Here is a 25,050-nt window from a genome sequence, read left to right on the forward strand (position 1 = left end):
ACTCATTAACCATCTGGTGACAAATGTATATGAGATGAAGAGAAAATAATTAAAGTAGTACCTCTGGGATAAGTTCTGTCCAAGATACCTGCACATCACAAAACAGGCCATGCAAATAGGGGAAAAAAAACAACAAACTCCAAAAACTCCTAAATAGTTTTTGTCATGAACACTCCCCTGGTGACAGTAAATGTTACTTGCCTACTTTATGAAGAAGTCTCTCGAATGGACAAGTCCCGTCATTTTAAACTAATGCAATCTCACTTTCCCTTCTGATCAAGCACCTGTTTCTCATAAAAGTCATTTGCTTCGTCCGGAGTCTCGAAAATGAGGTTACAGGTATCTCCCTTGAACATGACTTTGAGGCGTGCAGGGTACAGCAGCCGAAATCGGATGCCCTGCTGATACAGATCTTGTTTCACCGGGTTAAACGTGGCGCGCTTTTTAGCAAGGGCGGCGCTCAGATCAGGATAGACCCTCAGCGTATTCCCCTTGAACTTCACCTCATGTTGACTGGCCCATCTGAAGGCAAGCTCCCGGTCACTATAACGGTGAAAACACAGCACAAAGGCACTCGCGGGCTTACCCGCTATAGGCTTGAGTCCGAGAGAGCGGTGCGCTCTGTCCAGTGGTGGTGGGCTCGTGAATACCTCAGCCATTGCTTCCGCCAGCAGCTCTTTGCCATCCTCGCTCCCCTCAGGTACATTCAGGATGCGCAGATTAGATCATCGCAATCTATTCTCCAGGTCGTCCAGACGCTCCAGTAGCAGAGTGTTTTGAGCCTTAAGGGAGCTGATTGTAGATTCATGATTGTAGATTCCTGATTGCTGATTGTATACGCTCAAAGTTTTCACCTGCAATGTTTTCTGTTGATGTCAGTCGACTCTGAAAGGAGTTTACAGTCTCGTGTAAAGCATCCACCGAGGTTTGGAGTGGTTTAGTATCAGGGCAGCCATGTCCTCCTTGAGAACTTACTGTTGTTTGGCTAGTTCAGCAATAAGTTGTGTAATGGACAGACAGTCGTCCATGTTTCCCTCCGAATCTTGGTTTTCATCTTGAGACGACGCAGTTACCATGCTCGCTAGTTTGCTAGCTACGCTAGCCTTTTTCGATTGCGATGCTGCACTTCTCAGTTTAGGATTGCGTTACTCATTGTGCACCAGTTAGTTTGTAAACTCTTCCTTAGTTGTTTAATCGGTTTTAAAATGTGAAATTCACTGCAAAAGGTGTGTATGAAAAGGAAAAAATCGGGAGACCATCCGTTCTGCTGCGTTCTCCTACATCGCCACACCAAAAGTCAGGAATCTGTTTTTAACGGTCAAACACTCAGAATAAAGTGAGATGATCTGCTGATGATCCTGAATGGCTTGTTGAATGAGTGTTGATAGTCTGAGGCTCATCAATATTAACAGATCTGCTGAAAACACTCTTTATTTTGTAAGTCTTGGAGGTTTCAGTGCTATTGCGGTGCAAAAAGAACAAAAAGCAGTTGAAGGAGAATAAGCAGATTTAGTTATTTATCTGACTCCATTCAAATTATTGCTAATCTTTAACCTCTTACGTAATACTACTAAACTAAAGTTACTAAATAACTAAAACATAGGATTTAACCAGAAAAATGTAAGTTATAATTACGTTAGCTTTTAACATTATCATTAATAAAAGGGAAGATTCTCAAAGTCTTTAAAGCAAGCTAAGTTGTTTATTACGGCATGTTTAAATATACCAACAGTAGAATGGGACAACATACTGTACAGAAAAACATTCCTTTTCTTCTTATACCCTGAGCAAGGGATTGTTAAACATGAGTGCAATATCAACACCAAAACCTAAAGACCATAAACCTAAAGGCAAATGGCTGGTGATCAAGAGAAGGAGAAGTACATTAACATATTCTCCTCAATGCATGTTTCAGCAGCTGTGCCTAGACTGTACATTACGATACTTTAATATCTCTATAAAGTTCAACACAATTATGTTCAGTTTATAAGCTGTCAGATGAGACCAAACATGTTAGGACACATCAATAGTATGTAGTGGGAAGAAGTGTGTTTGTCCTGTGAAGCAAATGGCATAGATGTGTATTAGAGGTGTAAGAGACACAACAGTCCTCAATCTGCATAATGACGATTCCCACGCATCAGATTCACAGCATTAGCATACTGTGATGATGAGGCCATTGACCCTCATTTAATTCACATGAATACTTTTAAAGTGACAACGGCTGTACTAGGGCAGTGAATGGGCTAGTTATACCCATATTTCATGTCAAAAGTTCCTGTTTTCACCTCATTTATTATGTTGATGCCTTCAGATCTCCTGTAAATTGCCATTTAAAGCTCATTTCATTGGCGCCAACAGACTGAGGTATTTATTTATTAAAGGGTTAGTTCACCCAAAAATTAAATTCCAGCCCCTTAAGTCTTTCGTTCATCTTCGGAACACAAATTATTATTTTTTTTGATTATGATTTCACTTTTCTAACTTTAGTTAGTGTGTAATGTTGCTGTTTGAGCATAAACAACATCTGCAAAGTTACAACGCTCAAAGTTCAAAGCAAAGGGAGATATTTGCTTTTAAAGAAATTGTTTTTTAAGGACTACAACAAACGGCTGGTAGGGACTACACCACATTCCACACGGGCATGTATGCATCTCACAACAGTTCCTATATGAGCAATTTATAGATTATCATGACAGAATATCTTAATTGAAGATAGTTAACTCCACATCAGCAACATAAATTCATCAACTGACCATTCAGAGACGTCCTGTTACATTCTACGTGTTGTCACTTCTTCTTGAGTCTCTCCATCTTTGTCTGACTCCATTTAAACATAAAAGGCAGAACTGTTTCTGTCATTTTAGTGTATACTCCACCATAGGCTTCTATTGTAATTGAAACTTGCCGGCCCAGAAAGTTTGTAAAGACATCGTTAAAATAGTCCAAGTGACGACAGTGGCTCAACCATTGTACCAGTTGATTAACAAAAACAGTTTATTGAGTGACGAGAATACTTTTTGTGTGCAAAAAACCCCCCAAAAAACAGTTGTGTATTAGCAGAGCTTTACAGACAAACAGAAATAAATGCTAATATGTGATATTAAGTATAAAAACAAACTCAGTAACTGATATTTTTTATTTTTATTTTGGGCAGATCAGCTCCTCTTACTAAAATTGACCATAATAGAAGCCCCTCCCACATCAATCACATCATCAGTGAAGCTCCTCCCACTGCAATTCACCCATAAATGCTGTAAATTCCCATCAGCTACAAGTGAAGACGAGCATCAGAGCATCAGGAAGAGCTGAAATCTGCAAAGACTGAGTTTATTAAAGAGGACAGTGAGAACATGAGTGATCCAGAACCCTGCAGAATGAAACACACTGAAGATCCTGAAGAACAAAGAGGTTGGTGTTTATTCTTCATTCATTCATGATGCTGAAGAACATTCATGCTAGAAACATTCAAGCACTTCATCACTTTTAGATAAATAGTTAAACTATGAAATGGGTAAAAATTGTATTGTTTGTTGGTTTTTAACAAATGGTCAGTAATGGGAGGTTTATACACTTTTATACTGCTTGTCAACATCAGGTCAAACTCAATATTCTAGCTATGTAACATTTATTTGCAACAATGTTGCCAATATTTTTTACATTTTTCAATATAGTTATCATTATAATTACATTAGCAATTAACAGAGTAAATGACAAACTATAACAAGTAAATTAACTTTCCAGAATGGCTGACAGGGTTGTAAGCATAACTTAAGCAAAACTTGACTCATTTTAAAAACAGAGCATTTCTTAAAATTGTGACACAGGAAGTGACATCATCTGGGCTCTTTCTACTGCATGATGGGAGGACAAGAAAATAACCTCAATCCTGTCTCTGTTTTTACACAAACTGTACAGTGTTGATCACATTCATCAACTCTGTTACCAAAGTTATTATAAGAAGAATTATCTCAATAAAGATGACACATATTATTTATAAGAAATACAACCTTATCAGTAACTATAAGGGAAATCATGTCAGGAGTAACAGGGTTAAGTGAAACATGTAGGACACAGATAATGCTAATAAAAATTGCTAATTTAAAACTACACTGTAAAAAAATTATTGTCAAATTAACAGTAACTTACTGGCAACAATTATCCAGTAGTTCATTCAACAGTAAAATTACTGTAACACTAAATACAGTACTGTTAAGCATACTGTAAAATTAAATACATTATTTTACTGTAATTTTTTACCACGTTAAAACACAGTATTACACGTTGATTTTTAATAATACTGTATAGTATTATACAGTTATGAAATGTTATTTTATTACTTTTATAGTGCTACTGTGTTACCTGTAGAATATGTAGAAAATCTGTAGGAATATTATTTTAACAGTTAATGGGAAATAGAAAAAAGAACAATTGAAGCTTTAACTGCACAACAAGGTTTATTGTGTATTTTTAAACAATACATTAGTAATAAAAGTAATAAAAATCTGTTTTAAAAGAAGACTAATGAACAATATATATTTAATAATTAAGATCAGTGAAAAATTCATGTATTTCAATTCATGCAAAAATGATCCTGAACAGGTAAAAAAGAAACTTAGAAAGAAAGCAAGACAGGCGAGGATGAAGGCCAGGTGAGGAGGGTAGTGATGGTGTCTAGTGGTAGAAGAGTGACAACACTTCTGATAATCCTGCAAGGAATGATAAGCACAAATCAATCAGAGGACAAAAAAACAACTAATAATCAAAAAACCTAACTCACATTATCAACACCTTTTTAGGAGAATTTTTTTTTTCCTATGGTATCCACCTTATGTTTCACGGAAGAGTGGGCACGGCCATTTATATGAAATGTGTCTGTGCTTGAAATGCGCTTGATTGGGGCTAACAGTAGCTGCTGATCATTTCTCTTCTGTTTGATTCTCGATTTTGAATCAAATTTCATTTAGATATATGCATAGATTTGATTTTAGATTTGATAATAGATTTTAAATCTATTCTATGCATATATCAAAATGAAATTTGATTCAAAAGAGAATTCCCCATTTCAAAAGTACCGCCTGTTTTGAATCAAATCGTGACCCAAAGAATCGATTTGAATCGAATTGTTGAACCAAAAAGATTCCCACCCATATTACATTTCATTATATTTTAACTTTACCTGTTTTCTTCATTATTTAATGTATGTTTGAGAACATTTAAAACTTAAAATAAATAAATATTTGACATTGATTGTGATAATTATCAATATTGACTGATATGAAACATTTTATCAAGTTGATTTTTGATCATATCACTCAACCCTATTTTTTACCATTTCATGTTTTAATTCAAACTTATTTAAAGAGATGTAACAATTATAATATAAAAATACAAATTATTTGACTTATACAAGGCATATTTGTTAAATGGAAACTGTGAAGGGAACATAATAAAACAGACTATCAATTTGAAAAATGTATGGTTTAAGTCATTTCCACCCTTTTTGGATTTTTCTAAATACAGATTCAGACACAAATCATTTCTACAGATATGGGCTCCGCTGCACATCCCTAATATTACTCTTACCTTAATGATTTTGCCAATCATATTCTGCAAAGTCCCTGATGTAAGATGCAACATGTGGATTCAAGGCCATGGTCTTCCTCCGAACAACCTTCCCACTCTTTCTGCTCACCTGGAACTGTGATGTTCATTTAGAATTTTCAGGATTTATCCTGACAAGAAACCTGTAAACACACAAAAAATTTAAATATTTTCCAACTGAATCAAGAGTGATCACAATATGTAGCATCATCTGTAATAAGTCACATCACAATAGAGGATAAGCTCTAAACCATCACTTGTGCAAAATTAAAAGCCATTGGTGTTACTAATAGAAATCAATTTGTAACAGTGTATGAATGAACATGGACTGAGGTAACTGCACAAGGTCCTGGCAGATCGCCAGGTCAGGTCCTCACAGACGTGTAAAAGAAAATTCTGATTTAGACAAAAATAAGCGCGAATAAATCAATAAAAGGAATCGAAAATTCAATTTTATAACAAGAATCCGAATCCTAACCTTGGGTATCCAATTTCAGGATATATTGATCGATTTTCAATTCCCAACGGTACGATAATGAACGCGCAGGCGCTTCCACCGACTTAAAATGGTAAATAACACAATTATTAGATCATTCTGACCTTATAAGAGGCTATATATGCAATCTATGTTTATAAAATTAAATTTAATAATCAAGTAGGCTAGCTATCAACATGAAGGAAATCCGCGTTACAGGCGTTAGAACATAAGCCGCGGGCAGTTCTTCTAAACTAACATTAACCTGCTACTATTTAGTTTGCATAAAAATAAATAAAATAAAGATTCATCACTAACCAGATATTTATGGCGAAAACTTCGCCGACAGACACAGCGACGCGATGCAAGGTCCTGCGCTCTCAACGTTACTCAGGGAACTGAAGAGTTATTCATAAAACGGCAGCTTGTGGTTATTTTTCGCGGTCATTTCGTACTAATGTATTTAAATTTACAGTAACACCAATGTCCCAAACTACATTGAAACCTAGAGTAGCCTATCATATTGTACACAGCTTATAGTAAAATGTTGAGAATAAATTAAATTAAATATCTAAATCCTGGTAATACTCTCTAAATAATTTTAAAGTTATTAGCTAGAATCCATGCATACAAATATTAAGATTTATTACTTACCATATGACGAAGTTCCAGGTCGGCAGAAACGACAGGTCTATCGATGCACTGACACAACAGAAAAACTAATTCAAATGCGCTCTCATGCACCCCCCACTGACAGAAATTAAGACTGTTAATGGTCACCCAGTCCTGAAAATGTTTTATGTAAGGATAACGTTAGTAGGCTAGCAATTTTACTTGTGGAATTGTGTGTGGTGTTTTTCGCGGTCAATTTGCACTGCTGTATTTAGATTTACAGTAACTAATAATTGACCAGAATGCATTGAAAATCTACAGTAACATACTGTCAACTGTGTGCACAGTACATAACTGTTGAAAATACAAAATAATACTGTGAAAGCAACAAAATCTACAGTAACATACTGTACATAGGTTATACAGCAAGAAACTGTTGAGAAAAACAGTATAATGCTGTGAAAACAACAGAAATCATTTACAGTGTAGTTAAAGCTGCGGTCACTCTTGACTTTCAGTATGTGAAATTTCTATGGACACTGTAAACTTAAAAGGACAGTTCACCGATTAGCATTAAGTTTTGTATCAGTAGAAAACCTGCAGTATTTTCGAATTACCGTGCCCCCCCCCATGACCAGCAGACGCGAATTCAAATCAACCTTTAATGTTCACGCCTTTTAACAATACAAACAACTGAAACAATAAACTTTAAATATATAAATAGGCTGTAGTAATGACGGTGAATTCACCTGCAGCAAGTTTACTTTCACCAACTCCATCTTCTTCTCCAGGCTAAAGGCGTGGCGTGCACGCAGCGGCGTCTGCCCCCGCCCCTCTCCATGATGCACGTTGCGCGCAGCAGCCAGACTTTCTTTACGGTGAACAGCAGCGATGATGAATAAATGTTTTTTTTTTACTGAGCGGAAAAGATTAAGCCCGAGGTCCGACCCGACCCGAGTCATTTGCTTATATTTTCGACCCGAACCCGGCCCGAACCCGCGGGTCCCGTCGGGTTTGTCGGGCCGACCCGACCCGTTGAGAACTCTAATTAGTGCATCAACCCTGAAGAGACACCTGATAGTTCATATGAAGGAGAAGCTGCATTCATGTTCTGTGTGTGAAAAGAGTTTTTCACGGCTGCCATATTTACATAAACATCAGAAAATTCACACTGGTTTGGGAGAGTACATGTGCTTTGAGTGTGAGAAGACTTTTACTACAGCAAACCATTTAAAAGTGCACCAGAGAATTCACACTGGAGAAAAACCTTACAAGTGTTCACACTGTGACAAGAGATTCAATGTGTCATCAAATCTGAAAACACATGAGAAGATCCACAGCAGAGAGAAGTTGCACACGTGTGATCAGTGTGGAGAGATTTTCTCTATTAAATGTCACCTGAAGCAACACATGAAGATCCATGTGTAACGTGTGTAACCATCCAACACAGTCTGAGATCACGGTAAGTAGTTCATCTTTATGTGCTGAGAAACAATTCTGTGTAAGTTAGTTTCCCAACAGCCATGATGAGCGAGAGCACATTTTGTTGGTTGATTGGTATCTACTAACTCATGTTCACACCAACACGAAAGTTCAGTCTGATTTTCACATGCAATTTGTCTGTTCAGACCAATGCAAAAAATAGCAGTAGATGCAAATTCCCTCTCTCACTGTAGGTGGCGCTCCGGGAAAAGCAGAAATAAAGCACTATACGAAGCAGCGCAGCACAACTTTCTGTTTCTGACATTGACTTGTTATGGAGAAGAATGTCAAACAGTGTTTTCATGTTTTCAAACAGCCGTTCAGAATTTTGTATTTGCTATGGGGATTATTAAGATACACAGATGAGATGCTTCAAGATTATTTCTGTTAATCAAGTATATTTTGGTTTTTATGTGTACACAAGGGTCCGCATACAGTGCATGTGATACAAAATCAATCAGTATAGAACGTGTGCCACCTGATGTAACTTTGCCATGCAGGTCGCACATTGAATTGCATTGTTTTGCAGTAATCAGTTGTTCCACAAGGTGGCAGCACTGGTCTGGGCTGTTTATTCCCAGTATAAAACCAAGGGGGTAATCCAGCATCCGGAAAGCGTACCTTCTATACTATAACTTTACATCTGAGATGTTTAAAGACTCAATTTGTCCATTGTTTATTTATAAAGAAACACGACAATGTATAAAAGGCTCCATTACCTTGTATCTTACGCTATGGCCCCGTAGAAGCCGTTTTTTGTAAAAATAGGCTAGCGATTGTGACATAACCACGCAACTCTCTGTCGCACAGTAAAGAAATAACTGTATAGACAGGAGGAGAAGCTCGCAGGCAATCGGGGGGACGTGGAGGCAAAATAATTAATCAGAATACTTACCAAAAGTAGCTCATGGACAGCTTCTACTCACACTCGCCGTCTCTGCAAGATTCGGAGGGAATGATTCAGATTTCTCTCGGCATACCCAGCTAGAAATGTTTTGTTCTAAAAACGTTCTGAGAACATTACCATGAAGTTCTAATAATGTTTTCAGTGGGTAGTTTTATTTTGGTTCCCAGAATGTTCTCCTAAAACGTACACAGCAAAAAAAAAAAAAAAAACTCCAGTGATAAAAGTTAATGAGATAATTAAGTGATTAATTGAGTGATGAGTGAGCATTATTGAAGACACCTGATGTTAACAAGCAGAATCACTGAAAGAGAAAATCACAATTTTAAGTCACCATTATTGTGATCCGTGTGTTTTAGTTGGGCTCTTGACCCTTACAATTTTAACTTTAGATTTTGTTTGGCTGTTGTAACTGAGTTATAACTCTCAGATAAACAAAGAGAAAGGGTGATCAGATGTTGTTGGTTATGTTTTGACATAATCATCATTTTACCTGAATCACAAAACTCATTTAGAGCCTAATCTCTGACTTAAATTTATATTGTTGATTACATCATGAAGTGATTCTACAACATAAGATCCAGAATTTTCTATTTATTCCAAAGGATTTCTTAAAAGTTGTTTTGATTTAATAAAAAACTAAAAAAAACTTTGTTTAGGCACAAACAGACATCAAGAATGAGTGTATGAATCTCAACAATGGTGACAAACGAAATATTTAATTAGGAAAAGGAAATTACTAAGACAATTCAGATCATAATTTATTCATAACGCAATGCATGATGGGAGCCATGAATGAGTTTTGATTGGTGGCACCCAGAATGCACTGCAACATGCTTTATTATTGTCACCATTGTTGAGATTCACAGGCTGAATCTTGATGTCTGTGTGTCTAAATAAAATCTTTTGAACAGAACTTTTAAGAAATATTTTGGATTCTATAGAAAATGCTACAAATCGTATGCTATTAAATCACCAGGCTGCTGCAATTAACAAGGAAAACCTAACTCTCTAAACTTTAGTTCCCTGTTGTAAGTCGCTTTGGATAAAATATCTGCTAAATGACTGAGTGTGAATGAGTTTGGTGTTTCAGGTCAAATGATGATTACATCAAAACATAACCAACACCACCTGGGGCTCGTTCTTCATACGTTGCTTATTACATCCGAGATCAAATGACACATCCAAGATGATATCATCGTGCTAATCATGATCTGGCTAACTCGGTTCTTCGAACACACTTGCCGGAAATGATTAGTATCGCTGGATTGAGTTATCTGAGATAATTGCGCGTTCATGCGCTGGTTTAAAAGGGGATATGTATCGATAGTAGAAACATTGATCAGCAACGCTGCTATTGGCTGTTCAGCGTGGCCAAAGAGCGGGCTCAGTTTTTCTCCTCAGCAGAGCAAGAACTAATAGTCGAAGTTTATTCGGAATTTTAATGTTTAATCAAAACGCCAGGGAACACCTCAAAGTCTGCAAAAGCCAAGAGAGAGGGCTGGCAAAAAGTAGCAGACAATTTAAATCCGTTAGAAGTGGCCATGTTAGATGTTTTTATCACTTATTAGCCTATATTTTTGCATTTTAATAATTGCATAATTACTTTGTTCATTGTAATGTCAGAGTCACCACACTAGAACATGGGAACAAATAAAAGTGAAGTACAAAAATATTCTACATAATGGTAATTTTTAGTTATTATAGTCTCTTCTATAAAAGGAACTGTTAAATAAATGGTTGTCTGTTTATAAAAGCAACCAAGAAAATGGCTGAGAAAAAAATAAAAGATCTTAGTAGTATAGTCATTTCAACTGTTAAATCTTGAGTAATGATGAATTGCTTTGACTTGTGAAAGTGAAAACTGATAAACTTATGTTAATGCAAAAATATTTTGCCATGAGTTATTGATCACATGTTTCCCGAGTGTAGTTCATTGTAATGACATTGTGTTTTCCTCTTTTGTGCACTTTTACATAATACACCAACACTTGTATCTGTTCCCAAGAAAGTGGTGGCTGAAATATGTGCAGTAAGTGGACATTTTCTAACTTTCCAAAGGAAAGAAAGTATAAGACTTTGTAATGTCCATTTGTTTCCATTGCACTGGACAGTGAATAAACCCTCTCAGATAACTGTCATATGGAGGAACTAGCCTACCTGCAAGTGCATAAAGAACTTTACTTAATTTATACTTGTATGCTTTATGGCAGCAATATAAGTTGCAGGATTCCACATCTACAGAAAGGCCTACAGAAGAGTCTGCACAGACAGAGGAGACATAGGCCTACAGGTGGGCAGTGTAGAGGCAACTTTTCCTTTTTATTTGTTGCATGAGGCATGTGTCTAATATCTCTTGTTGCAGGCATTTGACCACTGGCTTTTCTTTACAAAGAACAATTGAAATAAAACTCAAGGAAGCATATTTGTCTTTTATTAAACATTTAATGAAAAGTTTTTTTTTTTTGGCAATGTTGTGTAATATGGCACATGCAACAATGTCACAGGCCCTGTCAGGTGTGCAACCCTCAGACTTATCAGACACTGAAATCTTCCCTTTAGTTAGCCAAAGTTCATTTCATTGTGTGCCCTTGTCCTGGCTAGAGCTGCATTGTAACTGGTTTGGGTCAGGGAATGGGGTCATAAAACATCTGTCTGCAGGCAGGAACATGTCATAATCACCTATGAAAAAATGCAGTTCTGTTAGGATCAGCATAAGTGTATGTAATACAGTGAGCTTGATATTTAATTGTGGAACTTTTCTTACCACTTTCAAATAATGTGCATAAATGTGAATCTCTGAAAATTCTTAAGTCATGCACAGATCCTGGCCATTTTGCTTTCACATTTGTGATATGGAAGATTTTAGTCAACTGCCTTTTTTTAATTTGATATAATATTACTAATCTGGAATATTAAGAATCACAATAGTAACTGGGCTGCACATTTACATTGTGAACCTCCTTTCTGTTCACATAATCCCCTTCATTGAGGCCTTGATGGCAGTCTATGGTCTAGCTATATATGGTACCAATCACGTTAGTGAAGCCTGAGTGACATATCTGTAATCGGCATGGTCATGATTGCATGATCTTCATAAAAAAATTACGATAGCCTAAAAAAACTGCTTTAAAAAAAACTGCTTTACAACATTGGGTCTTAAGTGGCTTGGAAATGCCACAAAAAAACCTAAAACTGTTTTTTAAACCTAAAAGCGCCAGGTAAACTCCGAATGACACGACAGACAGCACTTTCCATCAAGTTCTCCGCATCTCCAATAGTGTAAAGGAAAGAGCCACTCGCAAATAATCTTAGGGCAATGCAAACAGTTTGTGCTGTAGTTAAAGCCAGACTCCGACAAGTCGAACATAAATGTGCGTTTCCAACAAATTAATAATGTAAACGACAATCTCACGAGTCACGAGAAAAAATATATATCTCAGAAAGTGCACTATCGCACTGCGCTGGACTTCCCGTATCAGCTCCGCTTATGAAGCCGCAGTCTAATCCTGTTAACATGAAATAAGCCTGCTCCCGAGCAGGTTTAAGCTTGCGCACCTGTTGCTATGACAGCAAGTTCAGGATGAGCGTCGAAGAACCAAACAATCCAAGATCATGCCAAATCGCCAACAATCAAATCCAGCTAACTGAGTTAGCGACGTACGAAGAACGGGCCCCAGGGGTCAGAAAGTAGAAGTCCTGCCATATGTTTATTCCACCCATGAACTCAGTCAGCTGATTTCTAACTCCTGGCTGAAAAACTACTAATTAGCAAATCCAGGTGATTGGAACAAAATTCTGAGGAGGAATTTTACTTTCTGAACCTGGACTTTACACCTCTGAAGAGAACAGAAAAAGATGTAAAATTCTAAATATTTGCTTTTATTTTTTTGCTGTTGTTTTTGTAGTGACATTTAGTAGCTTTTTTGTAATGTTCAGAGTTGATCAGTTTATCTGAATATTTTTGATTGTCACCATTGTTGAGACACATACGCTGATTGTTGATAAGTGTGTGTCACATGATAGGTAAAATTTTTGTTCTCATGTTTGTTAAAATATTTCAACTGATAGGTATAATACTGCTTGATCTCATGCTGCAGTAACACAGGGGTTATGATATTAATTGAACAAAACAATTTTATTATACAAATTACATCAGTGATTCAGGCAATAGCATTACGATTACAAAGCCATCAACAGGTAACCAACAACACCTGCTCTGATTAAATTTAGCTTTCTTTGCTGCTGTAAATGTGTTTGACAAACACACTGTCACAATTGCCAGAAAAAACAAAAGATATAATCAGAGTTAAGAGCCCAACTAATGGAAGCACTCATCACTGTTATGGTAACTTCAAATTAAACACATCTCAATAAGGAGTTCTAACAGAAATAAAGTCAGTCTGGTAAGTAATAAGTGAAGCTGATAATGCTGTTTGTGGAGTTGTTTAATCCTCCTCTGTGGAGATCATCACAGATTTAATGTCTTCTTTTCTCTTCATTTGATTTCATCTAAGGCTGTGGCTGAAGTCATTTGTAGTTCTTGTGTTTCTGCTCGTCTCTTTTTTCTGTTCTCTTCAGAGGTGTAAAGTCCAGGTTCAGAAAGTAAAAGTCCTCCTCAGTATTTTGTTCCAATCACCTGGATTTGCTAATTCAGACAGGAGACAGAACTAATTAGTGAAATCAGCTGACTGAGTTCATGGGTGGAATAAACAATGGCAGGACTTTCTGACCCCTGGACTATACAACTCTGGACGTAAATTACATGATATTAGTTTGAACTTCAACCCCTGATGTAACTATGGAGAGTAGAGATATTTAATATTTGATTGCAAATAACATTACTAAACAACCATTGAAACAACAATTAAAACTGAAGGAAGACCCCATGCCTAAGTTGGATAAAGGCTAGAGCAATCAGCTTCGCTAAACAACTGAACGTTGTCTTTCAACACAGACATTTAAAAGGACAGAAGGATTTTTGCTTCAAGTTATAGGCTAGGACTAGGTGAGTGAACTTATATTTATATTGTCTTGATTTTCTATAAATATTCTGTCAATAAGTGACCAAAAAAGCATTTTAAAGCTGTTAAAAAATCAGACCGCTAAAATGTTGTGTGCCTCCTCGATTTTAAAACCTACCAGTCACCACTGCTTAATGTTTGTATTTGCTCACCACTGCTTAATGTTTGTATTTGCTTCAACTAATCATTAATTAAAATCAAGCATTGCGTTAGTTCAGGCAGGCCACGTCAGCCAAGTTCGCATCAGCTGATAGCCAGTTGTTCATGACGTTTTCCAATCCAGTGTCGACATCCATCACAGCGGCACATATTAACTCCCATTCTTTCAGCAATTTCTCCATAGCATCGCTGCTCGCATTAAACTATTGTATGGCTGCAAGTTAATTCAACATCGGCAATGAGGAAACCGCAAGTCATTATTACATTACTCACCATGTCTGATCTAGATTCAGAACAAGAACAAGTTCAGCCTTTCTTAGAAAACGCCGGCGAGAATTTCGATCCGGACAATGCTCCAAGTGTGCGCAGAAGTTTGCGACTGGCCAACAAAACAACTCCTCTGCTCGTTATAGCTGACTGGCCTGCTGAAAACATTCTCGCAACGCTGTACAGCCACAACATCCAGTCTCCTCTCGGAATCAGCCATGAAGAACTCTTTCAATTCTTCCTGGAAAACATCCCAGAAACGCCCGCAACTCCATCGACTCCAACACCATCCGGATCCAGGAAAGCCACTGCCAAACGAAAGCACTCCTCCATTTCCACCAACCCACCAGCTCCGAAGAAAAGGACGGAACGATCCGGTAACATCACACCGCTCCAGTCTACAGAAGATCCTGTGCTGTCAGCCCTTCAGAACATTCAATTTTCCTTAACCAGCTTAGACCAGTGGTTCTCAATTCCAGTCCTTGTGACCCACTGCTCTGCACATTTTGTATGTCTCCCTTATTTAACACACCTGAACCAGATCATCAGCTCATTAGGAGAGACTCCATGAACTGAACTGAGTGTGTCAGATAAGAGAGACATACAAAATGTGCAGAGCAGTGGGTCACGAGGACTGGAATTGAGAACCACTGGCTTAGACGCTAGGATCAAAGTCTTGGAAAACCAGCCTTCTTTCCAATCAACTTCGTCGACGCCTGCTCCCATGGCTCCCGTTGCTGCTGCAGATGCTGCTCCCTCCACATCATTCATCATGGGATCTGCGGACCTTCTACCGCGCAGATCCTTAGCCACGGCTCTCCCAGCGTCCACCACCGGAGCCCCTTTTTTTCCACCAGCCGCTGCTATCTCTTCCCAGCTGTGCGCCCAGATCCTCGCAGGTAACAATATTAATCTGGTAAAAATCCTGCTGTGCTCAGAGAGCCAAGATAAACACATAGTTGACTGTGGAGGCATATCTGTCATGTTAAAAGATAATGATCAACGGCCTTTTAATTGTCTAACCATGCCTGAGTTTAATGTGGCTTTCAAAGTCTTCAGAGACATAATCTGTGAAGTCTATCCGGAGCGCAGATCAGAATTAGACACCTATTTAGCCATTATCTCAGACCTCGCCATGACTTACGGAGGGACTCTTTTCTACCAGTACCATAAATCTTTCTCGACTAAGGAGGCTATGTACATTCAACGGTTTAACCAAAGACTGGACTGGTCTGTAGTAGATTTATCTTAAATAAGCAGACATTTTACCGGTCATTGCGCGTTGTCTTGCTCTTTGTGTTTTTTTTTTTGCGCATACTCCTTCTCTGTGCCCGAGAAGTGCTAAAACCCGTTTACCTAAAGACGAAGCAGCAGAAAAGGTTACCCCCGTGATTCATACTCCAATGTGTTTTAACTTTAACGAAAATGTGTGTAGGTTTTCTAATTGTAAATTTATTCACGCTTGCAGTTATTGCGGAGACGGACATCCCAAGTCCGTGTGTCCTCGGAGAACGCAAAAAAATAAAGCTTCTACACCTGTCAATGTTCCTGAACTTGACAAAGCTTTGAGAAAGCATCCCAACTGCTGTTTTGTGCATTATTTGATAACTGGACTTATTCAAGGTTTTTTGGCTGGTTTAACACTTCTCCCAAAAACATATTTCTTTTGCAGTAATCTTCAGTCAGCCATCAAAGAGCCTGAAGTAGTTGATAGTTTATTGGCAAAAGAGGTAAAGAAAGGTTATTTGATTGGTCCTTTCGATAGTTTCCAGTTTTTCGCATTAATCCTTTAGGTGTAGCTACAAGGAAATATTTAAAAACGTTTAATAATAGTTTCTTCAGCTCCTCATGACAACATTAATGTACCTAGCATTAACAGTTTGATTCCTCTTCACAGTTTTTCTTTGTTTTATGCTTCAGTAGATCACGCCATTCAGTTCATTAAATGAGCTGGTAAAGGCGCTTGGCTGGGTAAAGCCGACATCATTGATGCTTTTAAAATCATGTTGCTTCACCCATCTCAGTGGCACCTTTTTGGAGTTCAATGGCGTAACATTTTTTTTTTATTCTGTTAGACTTACCTTTCGGCTGCCGGAGCAGCCCTCGTATTTTCGACACTTTATCGGAAGTGCTCTGTTGGATCCTTTTATATGAATATAAGCTGCCTTTCGTGCTTCATTTGTTAGACGATTTCTTGGTCATGGACTATCCAAAATCTAAACCCGAACGATGTATTAATATTCTGAAAGAAACCATAATACACTGGGTATACCTCTCTCAGAAGAAAAAACAGTAGGGCCTTTAAATTCAATCGAATTTCTTGGCATCATCCTAGACAGCAATCTCTTTTTAATAAACTTGATCGTATTAGGGAGGTTATTAAAACATTTTTAAACCATGATTCCATCACTAAAAAAGAATTACTCTCTCTGTTAGGGCATTTTAATTTTGCTTCCTAATGATATCAATACCTGGCTCTAGGCAAGCTAACATTAAGGGCGAGGCCACACGCAAATTAGGATGACCCATAGAAAAGTATTTATTAAAGTAACAAGTTAAACTGATTACCTCAACATTAATTACAAAAAATAGTGGTCTGGCCTGGCAGCATAATACAGCGGTTTTAGTTGTTTTCGCGGATCCGTGTAAATGGGGATTATTTTGACAATGGTGTCATCTGAATTCAGAAATCAAGTTCAAGTTCAAGTTTCTGTTGCAATATCAAGTTCTTCTAAGCCATCTGGGATGCTGAGATGATTAAACTGATCAGGAAGATTATCGAAAATCAATCTTTAGTGGCAGAAGTGATAGGTCTAACATTTGTAACACGGAGTTGGCTTTGGAGCCTTGGCTAAATGTAATTTACATGAGACTATAATGATCTTAGATGTCATCGCTCTGCAGCAGAATTTTAATGGCTTCAACATTTATTCTGTGTGATATATTAGATCTAGAGTATGATTTCGACAATGAGTATGTCCAGACACGGGTTGTCTAACTCCACTAGAGTTCAGAATGTCTTTAAATGCCAATCCCAATGCATATTTTTCGATATCCACATGTATATTAAAATCACCAACAATTAGGACTTTATCTGCAGCCAGTACTAACTCTGATAGAAAGTCAGCAAATTCTTTGATAAAGTCTGTATGGTGCCCTGGTGGCCTGTATACAGTAGCCAGCACAAATCTCAAATGTGATTTATCATTTACACTAGATCTTGTTATATTAAGCACCAACACTTACACTCACCTAAAGGATTATTAGGAACACCATACTAATACTGTGTTTGACCCCCTTTCGCCTTCAGAACTGCCTTAATTTTGCGTGGCATTGATTCAACAAGGTGCTGAAAGCATTCTTTAGAAAATTTGGCCCATATTGATAGGATAGCATCTTGAAGTTGATGGAGATTTGTGGGATGCACATCCAGGGAACGAAGCTCTCGTTCCACCACATTCCAAAGATGCTCTATTGGGTTGAGATCTGGTGACTGTGGGGGCCATTTTAGTACAGTGAACTCATTGTCATGTTCAAGAAACCAATTTGAAATGATTCGAGCTTTGTGACATGGTGCATTATCTTGCTAAAAAGTAGCCATCAGAGGATGGGTACATGGTGGTCATAAAGGGATGGACGTGGTGCGAAACAATGCTCAGGTAGGCCGTGGCATTTAAACAATGCCCAATTGGCACTAAGGGGCCTAACATGTGCCAAGAAAACATCCCCCACACCATTACACCACCACCACCAGCCTGCACAGTGGTAACAAGGCATGATGGATCCATGTTCTCATTCTGTTTACGCCAAATTCTGACTCTACCATCTGAATGTCTCAACAGAAATCGAGACTCATCAGACCAGGCAACATTTTTCCAGTCTTCAACTGTCCAATTTTAGTGAGCTCGTGCAAATTGTAGCCTCTTTGTCCTATTTGTAGTGGAGATGAGTGGTACTCGGTGGGGTCTTCTGCTATTGTAGCCCATCCGCCTCAAGGTTGTGCGTGTTGTGGCTTCACAAATGCTTTGCTGCCAACCTCGGTTGTAACGAGTGGTTATTTCAGTCAAAGTTGCTCTTCTATCAGCTTTAATCAGTTGGCCCATTCTCCTCTGACCTCTAGCATCAACAAGGCATTTTTGCCCACAGGACTGCCGCATACTGGATGTTTTTCCCTTTTCACGCCATTCTTTGTAAACCCTAGAAATGGTTGTGCATGAAAATCCCAGTAACTGAGCAGATTGTGAAATACTCAGACCGGCCCGTCTGGCACCAACAACCATGCCACGCTCAAAATTGCTTAAATCACCTTTCTTTCCCATTCTGACATTCAGTTTGGAGTTCAGGAGATTGTCTTGACCAGGACCACACCCCTAAATGCATTGAAGCAACTGCCATGTGATTGGTTGATTAGATAATTGCATTAATTAGAATTTGAACAGGTGTTCTTAATAATCCTTTAGGTGAGTGTATATCACACATATTACTATAAATACAGCAACACCTCCACCTTTGCCTTTCAGATGAGGTTCATGTTTAGAACCGTAATCTTGGGGGGTGAACTCATTTAAATTAATGTAATTGTTTGGTTTTAGCCAGGTTTCTGTCAAACACAGCACATCTAGGTTATGGTCTGTAATCATATCATTAACAATAAGTGCTTTTGAAGTAAGGGATTGAATATTCAGCAACCCAAGCTTTATCATTTGTTCATTTGTATTATATCTGTTTTTTATTTGTTGAACATCAATACAATTTTTACCGTTAGATGGGTCTGGAATATTTTTGTATTTCCTAATTCAGGGAACAGACACAGTCTCTATATGATGATATCTAGGTGAAAGATTCTCTATGTGATGGGATTTATCTAACCTCGGTGAGGTGAGACAGCTAGCAGATGGTCAGATTAACCAGTCTGTCTGCTTCCTGACCTGAGGGAGGGATGAATACCACCTCTTTTCAACAGGTCAGATCTGCCCCAAAAACTTTTCCAATTGTCTATGAATTCTATATTATTTTGCGGACACCACTTAGACAGCCATTGAGTGATGACAATCTGCTAACTATCTCATCACTCCTGCGTACAGGAATAATAACACATTGAATGTGACATTAGCGTTATTAGCGATTATATTACACGGAACGTGAAAATAGAGACACCAGCCACAATAGTCACATGTTTGCCAGGAGCCAGAGCTCCTGACATCAAAGCAAATTTAAAAGTGCAGGCTAATGCTAATCATGGGCGTGGTAGTGGGGGGAAAAGTGGACCTGACTACCCAGGGCCCCGTCTAGGGAGAGGGCCCTTTGAAATCCCATCAAATTTTTTATTTTTTTTTGTAAATTTTATTTTTTTCTGTAGCCTAATTCGAATTAATTGGGCATGTCATTATTAATTTCAAAATATATTGATAACACCAACTGAGAGAATGAACTCAGTGCCAGACACGCTGGAGACTGAGACCCCCCATTAACCAGTTTCAGAAACAACCAGTGGTTCTGACACACCAGCAGTAGCAGCACTGGCCAGTCCTGGCTGCTGTTCTGGAGATGAGGCTGAGACTGAGAGCAGAAATGAGGAAAGACAAGGTGAGATCATTGCTCAAAGGGCGAGCTCCTCCCTTGCTTCATAATTGTGAGTTGTTTACCTTAAATAAGTAAAACTTTTGATTCAATGTGTGTGCTATTGCCTAGTGCTATTGGAGTGGTGGAAAGAGTGGCAGCACAGTGTAAAGTTACTAGCCCTACTATTGCTTATAATGTGTGATATATTCTCAAACTCCTTAATAAATTATCTGCCTATATTTCTGCACATGTAGATGTGCCTACCAATATCACTGTGTTCTCAAGTGCACACAGGTAATATTGATTTGAGCAATAAAGCAAATTATCATTTTTGTTTGGTGAAAAGCCCTAGCATTGCAGCACAGTGCTGTGCTTAAAAGCTATAGTCAATGCTCAATAAATTCATGATGTTATCAAAGCCAATGAATAGGGTTGCAAAATTCTGGGAATTTTCAAAGTTGGAAAATTACTATGGGAGTTAACCCTCTGAGGTCTGAGCTGTTTTCTGGGCCCTGGAGGTGTTCTGACATGCTCTGAAATTTGTGTTTTTTTCTGTTACTTGTGACATTTTCATGGCTAAAGTCTAATTACACTGTATTCAGCACAAACTCTGCTACAATAATATATCAGCAGCATGTATGTAAAAGTTTGTAGTTTTGAGATAATGACATTTATGCGTGGTTTGTGAAAATACCAAAAAAAATTCTCACTGAAATAAGGCCATGCAACCCATACTGATTATTTCTTCACAAGACTTTTGAAAATTGTATGACGTAGCCTAGAATATTTGCTCCAAAACTATGTGAAAATCACCCTGACTGCTCATTCAGATAAGACAATATGAAGAGTTCAGATGCAAAAGCCTCTAAGTGCCATCTGAAATTTTCTTCTAGAATGATCATTTTTATCAACCTTATATGTTTATGTTCAGTAATTTCCCTTAAATGGCAATGAAAATGACCTATTAATTGTCATTTAAGTGAAATTACTGAACTTAAATATACGAGCTTGATAAAAATGATCATTCTAGAAGAAAATTTCAGATGGCACTTAGAGGCTTTTGCATCTGAACTCTTCATATATTGATTTAAAATTTCTAAGACGTGTTTTGTGTGAAAAAGCCTTATGCGAAGAGGCGTGATCATCTCATGAATATGTAAGGTTTTAACACCTGAGAAAGACAAAGACACTCCCCTAACTGCCCTATTAGGAGCGATCAGGCCCTGTCATTCAGAGCAACCTTGCACAAAGAATGAGGAGATTTAAAAAAGAATGGCTTTTAGATTGTTTGGATTTATTTACAACACAACATAATCCAAAAATACACAACAAATGACAAAAGAGCACATTGAAAACAATGATCCAAAGACAGAGACCTTTGTGCCATTCCTAAAAACATTGTACATACCTTTCATTTCCAAGGTCTTTGATTTTCACTTTACCATGTTCATATACAGAGACTCATGTGAATGTTGAAGTCAGCAGGACTCAGTTGCATCTGGTCCCTGAAAGAAAAAGAAAAAAAAGAAAAAACTGTGAACATACTGATATCAAGAGAAACTATAGGGCTGCACGATTTTGGGAATAGATTTTAGATTTTTCTGGTTCAAATTTCTTTTTAAAATTCACAGAATACACACACACACACCAGTGCAGGCTAATGCTAATCATGGGCGTGGTAGTGGGGGGAAAAGTACTACTAAATACAGCTTACCCAACATCGCTAGCTTCCGTTACTACTAGCACAGCACGCTAGTAATTCGCTAGCCTGTAAACGCGCGCCACCCGTGTGCGCTCAGCTATTTTTATTTATTTATTTTCTCTCGCGCGCTCGCGCCTTTGAGTTCATAAAAGCTCAGGTGAGTAAGAAACACTCAACAAACACGGTGAGTAATGTCTTGTCCTGTTATTATCATGCGTCGCGTCTGAATACGTTGTTGTTTTTGGAGCTCTATCGATTTGATTTATAATTCTTGATTTTTCTCGCTGCCTGCTGTGAGTGTGTCTGCTTCGGTGCTGTAAGCTCCGTCTTAGCCTCGTATTTCCTTGTTTTGAACCATCATTTACTACAATTTCTAGTTGTTTATATTACTACTAAATACAGCTTACCCAACCCTGACATCGCTAGCTTACCTTACTACCAGCACAACACGCTAGTAATTCGCTAGCCTGTAAACGCGCCACCCGTGTGCGCTCAGCTATTTTTATTTATTTATTTTCTCTCGCGCCTTTGAGTTCAGAAAAGCTCAGGTGAGTAAGAAACACTCAACAAACACGGTGAGTAATGTCTTGTCCTGTTATTATCATGCGTTGCGTCTGAATGCGTTGTTGTTTTTGGAGCTCTATCGATTTGATTTATAATTCTTGATTTTTCTCTTTAAACTCGCTTACAACGAACATTTTCTACTTTTCCTCACTGAGAAGCACTAATGTTACTGCTCAAACCTCATTGTTACAACGCGGACTGTTGAGCAGACGCGTCTCAAGCCTATTAGTGATCCAACGCTGCATACTCTTAAAGGTTACGTCCGTGGATCACGGCTGAACGCGTCTTCTCCACACTCACTTATAAACAAACATTTTTTTTTTTTTGCCTATCGTGCGTCTACTCTACACCCCTACCACTAAAAAACCTCATAGTTACAACGCGGACTGTTGAGCAGACGCGTCTCAAGCCTATTAGTGATCCAACGCTGCATACTCTTAGAGGTTACGTCCATGGATCACGGCTGAACGCGTCTTCTCCACACTCACTTACAAACAAACTTATAATATAAATTAGTATTAATATTGATAGCATCACTGGTAGCTTCGTTGCTAACTCACTGTCCATCTGTTAAAATGGCGAATATATCAGATGTAAGTAGTCTACCGCTTGGTGCAGGTGAGGACACATTTGAGCTTCACGCACTGCAGTCTGAGCTGGAAGCTGTTGAGAAACAGATCCACAACCTTTTATTGAGACAGGCCGTGCTGAGAGACCGGTGTTTGGCTCTTGAAACATCACGCGCCGATGCACACAAATCAGTGTTTAACGTTACTAACCCGCTGACTCCGACCGCGTCTACTCCGTGCGTTCCTCAGCATCGGTCGAAATCAGCCATGGTCTCGTTCACTCCGGCTCCAACACGCCACCACGAAGCCTGGGTGGTTCCGCAGCGGAAGACGCGAGTCAGGTTTAGACCAAGACTTTCTCCGACCCTCCCGGTTTTCGAGTTATCGACACAAAACCGCTTCTCCCCTCTACGCGAAACAGAACGCGATGCTGTGATCATCGGCGATTCCATCGTTCGGCATGTACACGCTACGTTAGGTAAAAGTAAGGTGCAAAGTCACTGCTTTACTGGTGCTCGTGTTTCTGAAATCGCTGCTCGCGTTCCCGAGATCCTGAACGGTGACGAGCGCGTCGGAACTGTGGTCCTGCACGCGGGAGTGAACGACATCAGGCTGCGCCAGACGGAGATTCTGAAGAAAGACTTCAGGAATCTAATCGATACGGTACGCAGCACATCGCCTGAAACAACGATCATTGTGTCAGGACCGCTTCCCACGTACCGACTAGGGCATGAAAAGTTCAGCAGATTATTTGCGCTAAATGAATGGTTAATGTCATGGTGCAATGAGCAGAAACTGCTCTTTGTAAATAATTGGAATCTGTTTTGGGAGCGTCCTAGGCTTTTCCGTGCTGATGGCTTACACCCAAGCAGATTCGGAGCGGATCTTCTGTCAGATAACATCTCCAAAATGTTAAATACCCTTTGACTAGTAACCAAAAGTCCAAATCATAGTCTCTGCTGCACCAATTCAACTGATATAAATACTAGTGTAGAACATTGCATAGAAACCGTGTCTATTCCTCGTTTAGTGAGATCAAATAATAAATCTAATGCAGGATCTAGGAAAAATCTAATTGTTATTAAAACAGAAAATGTTGCTATTAGTAAACAAAAACTATTTCTAAAGCTAGGTCTTCTAAACATTAGATCACTCACACCTAAGGCAGTTATTGTAAATGAAATAGTCACAGATAATAGCTTCGATATACTTTGCCTTACTGAAACCTGGCTTAAACCAAATGATTATTTCGGTATTAATGAGTCTACTCCTCCTGGATACTGTTATAAGCATGAGCCCCGTCTGATTGGTCGTGGCGGAGGTGTTGCAACCATTTATAAAGATATTCTAAATGTTACCCAGAAAACGGGTTATAAGTTTATTTCATTTGAAGTACTTGTACTAAATGTTACGCTCTTAGATGTTAGAAAAACATCCCTATTATCTCTAGCCTTGGCTACCGTATATAGACCGCCAGGGCCTTACGCTGATTTCCTAAAAGAGTTTGCAGATTTTCTCTCAGACCTATTAGTCAATGTCGATAAAGCACTAATTGTTGGAGATTTTAACATACACGTAGATAATCCAAATGATGCGTTAGGAGCTGCGTTTACAGATTTATTCAATTCATTTGGGGTCAAGCAAAACGTCACCGGACCAACACATCGTCTTAATCATACACTCGATTTAATTATATCACATGGAACCGATCCAACCGATATAGATATCATTCCACAAAGTGATGAAGTCACTGATCACTACATGGTAACTTGCATATTACGTACTGCTGTAATATGTCATGCGGCGTCGCGTTATCAACCAGGCAGAACAATCCTCCCATCCACCATAGATAATTTCTCAAATTGCTTATCTAATCTGTCTCAGCTGCTGCCTGAACCCAAACAAACAGATGAACTAGAAGAACTAACTAGCACTATGAGCACCATTCTCTCTAGAACATTGGATGTGGTTGCACCTATTAAATTAAAAAAGGTCAGAGAGAAAAATAAAGCACCATGGTATAACAATACTGCCCTACAAAGCAAAAAGGCAGTAACTGCATTTTTGGTCAAAAATGAGTTATTATCCTTTTCATGACATTCAAGGCATCCTTTGTTATGTGACAA

At 38.5% G+C, this 25,050-nt stretch overlaps 1 protein-coding gene across 1 annotated transcript in view; it reads right to left on the reverse strand.

The window, feature by feature from the left end:
- LOC309493587 (uncharacterized protein) overlaps window positions 1-25,050 on the reverse strand; it is a gene marked incomplete at its 3' end in the record, with an annotated part of 198,508 nt that overhangs the window by 161,131 nt on the left and 12,327 nt on the right. The window lies entirely within an intron of this gene.

Source organism: Leuciscus leuciscus, assembly GCF_965113295.1.
Source record: "Leuciscus leuciscus genome assembly, chromosome: 1".
NCBI lineage: Eukaryota > Metazoa > Chordata > Actinopteri > Cypriniformes > Leuciscidae > Leuciscus > Leuciscus leuciscus.